The 3,134-nt window shown below is 41.2% G+C and overlaps 2 non-coding genes across 2 annotated transcripts; both read right to left on the reverse strand.

The window, feature by feature from the left end:
- Window positions 1–677: 677 nt before the first annotated feature.
- trnaa-agc (transfer RNA alanine (anticodon AGC)) lies at window positions 678–750 on the reverse strand. Its single transcript has one exon. It is a non-coding gene; the product is annotated as a tRNA-Ala (tRNA).
- A 2,032-nt stretch (window positions 751–2,782) lies between these two features.
- trnaa-agc (transfer RNA alanine (anticodon AGC)) lies at window positions 2,783–2,855 on the reverse strand. The gene has a single exon. It is a non-coding gene; the product is annotated as a tRNA-Ala (tRNA).
- Window positions 2,856–3,134: the final 279 nt, after the last annotated feature.

A 3,134-nucleotide genomic window follows, 5' to 3' on the forward strand; every position in this document is an offset into this window, starting at 1 on the left:
ATTGTTACGATTCACATATCTAGCTGATAATTGTGAAGTCAAACGTTTGCTTTGTGTATATCTTGATTCGTCTATTGTTGCCATTGTCCTGGCTGGAAGGAGGTTCAGTGAATGGGGCTGTGAAGCGTGAGGTAATACAGTAGGGGGAGTGCGAGTGCTTCTTAAATGTATTGCTTTATGCATTCTCCTCACTCGCGTCCACACAAAAACGTACTCAAGAGAACGGAGTGGAGAATACAATCGGAGCATGAGTGTGGAGCATGGTAGTATGTTTGGAAAAACACCCCTAGAGTTTGAGAGCTACAAGCCCCCACTCACCCAGTAATTTTTGAACTGTCCCTAAATTATCCTATTAAAACACTACATGGGAAATACGTCATGAACTCACAACAATTGAAAGTGCAGAGTATAAAACAGTACTTAGCCTAATATATTATTAACAGCCACGATAGCGCCGTCTACTGGTAGGTCTATTTTGAATCAATATTTCAACTTGCCACCACACTCTACCTTCCACTGGTGTTTCCCAACTGCAGTCCTCTGGTTGCCCCAGCAACACACATTCACATTTTAGAGCCAGACAAGCACACTTGATTCAATTTGTTAACTAATCATTCGATTAGTTAAATCAGTCCAGAGCTACAACAACGTGTGCTGAATGAACCAAACTAAATAGTTGGAGGATGCGGGCATCGATCCCGCTACCTCTCGCATGCTAAGCAAGCGCTCTACCATTTGAGCTAATCCCCCTGTGCATCCAACAAGAAGTATGAAATCTCAATGACCACACTGCCAAATCCCTCGTCCATAAGTAAGGATACTTTTTAAAAAGTATGCTTGCTTCAGCTGTCTAAAAGTATTTTTCATGGTAGTTCAGTAAAGGTGGAAGTAGTGACTGCAGTAAGCCCAGTGGTGGAAATAGTTGTATTGTTGGGTTAGTGAGTTTTGGGTGTATGATAGCAGAAAAACCTGCGAGTCTGGAGTTCCCCCTGCTGGCTGTCTGTGAAATAACATTAGGATCAGTTGATCGTGGGGAAATGCATGTTAGTCGCCCGAAACATGGTCACTGTTTTCCTGTCTTTTGTCGTGCTTATGCTCACTGCGTCTCAGTGGATCGCTCCAAGGCCTTTCTACTGTAAGCAGAGGAGAGGACAGCCTTCCAGTAGAATAAATAAGAGTCACAGCTCCCAACATTTACTAACAAATGAACAGCTACTAAATCAAAGATCTGTCTCATAAACTACACATGTGCCTACATGTGATAACCAAAGGGGATTTTTGCATTACCCCAAGCGACCACATAATTTGTCCCTTTAATTGAAGTAATAATTCGGTGGTTTGGTGGGATTTCCTAAATTCCAGTGTGTTTCTGCTTGCCACAACAAAGTCAAAAGAGAGAATGAACTGGCACACAGACTAAGATATTAGGACCTGTTTAGTAGCAAACAGAAGGCTGTCCATCATATCGCAAAGCCATTATGACAAGGGCTCCTCCTCCCCTGTAGGATAAATAATAATAATTATGATTTATTCTATATAGCACTTTTCATTACACACAGAATCTCAAAGTAGCTTTAAAAACTCAAATAAACTCAAGGTGATCTGGTACATACTTGGCCGATGGCTTCCAAAGCTTCAGATGATAATAATAAGATGGAGAGTGATGGAGTCTGTAGTTAGAGAGGAGTTGAGGCAGTAAGGCAGTTCACTTCAGATACTTAGCTTGCACTTGTATGTGCTAGAGAACTGTGCTACATACCAATTATTTTCAATATGTATAAATATAGAGATAGAAATATATGTATGACTCCTGCTCTTTTTGTTTTACCTTTTAATAAATCACTTAAATGGGGATCCCTCTTAATGGTTCATGAGTAATTTGGTATTGTTCGGCATGTTTAACGTTACCTGCCTAAGTACCTTAGATCGCAAGCCCATAATTAGTCAATAGGGCTGACTGGCTAGCTACTAGTACTGTTAACTAGCCAGATAGCAACAAAGCATTGTTAGCTAGCTAATGTAACCATGAAGAATTGACATCTATCTTACATATTATTCGTTTTAGGTCATTTTTGTCCTGTTTAGCTATCTGGCTAGCTAAATTGTTACGATTCACATATCTAGCTGATAATTGTGACGTCAAACGTTTGCTTTGTGTATATCTTGATTCGTCTATTGTTGCCATTGTCCTGGCTGGAAGGAGGTTCAGTGAATGGGGCTGTGAAGCGTGAGGCAATACAGTAAGGGGAGTGCGAGTGCTTCTTAAATGTATTGCTTTATGCATTCTCCTCACTCGCGTCCACACAAAAACGTACTCAAGAGAACGAAGTGGAGAATACAATCGGAGCATGAGTGTGGAGCATGGTAGTATGTTTGGAAAAACACCCCTAGAGTTTGAGAGCTACAAGCCCCCACTCACCCAGTAATTTTTGAACTGTCCCTAAATTATCCTATTAAAACACTACATGGGAAATACGTCATGAACTCACAACAATTGAAAGTGCAGAGTATAAAACAGTACTTAGCCTAATATATTATGAACAGCCACGATAGCGTCGTCTACTGTTTGGTCTATTTTGAATCAATATTTCAACTCGCCACCACACTCTACATATTTCCCACTGGTGTTTCCCAACTGCAGTCCTCAGGTTGCCCCAGCAACACACATTCACATTTTAGAGCCAGACAAGCACGCTTGATTCAATTTGTTAACTAATCCTTCGATTAGTTAAATCAGTCCAGAGCTACAACAACGTGTGCTGATTGAACCAAACTAAATAGTTGGAGGATGCGGGCATCGATCCCGCTACCTCTCGCATGCTAAGCGAGCGCTCTACCATTTGAGCTAATCCCCCTGTGCCTGCAATAAGAAGTATGACATCTCAATGACCGCACTGCCAAATCCCTCGTCCATAAGAAAGGATACTTTTTAACAAGTATGCTTGCTTCAGCTGTCTAAAAGTATTTTTCATGGTAGTTCAGTAAAGGTTGAAGTAGTGATAGGAGTAAGCCCAGTGGTGGAAATAGTTGTATTGTTGGGTTAGTATCCAGAGCTACAACAACAATGTGTGCTGATTGAACCAAACTAAATAGTTGGAGGATGCGGGCATCAATCCCGCTACCTCTTGCATGCT

Source organism: Oncorhynchus clarkii, unplaced genomic scaffold (genome assembly GCF_045791955.1).
Source record: "Oncorhynchus clarkii lewisi isolate Uvic-CL-2024 unplaced genomic scaffold, UVic_Ocla_1.0 unplaced_contig_9576_pilon_pilon, whole genome shotgun sequence".
Lineage (NCBI taxonomy): Eukaryota > Metazoa > Chordata > Actinopteri > Salmoniformes > Salmonidae > Oncorhynchus > Oncorhynchus clarkii.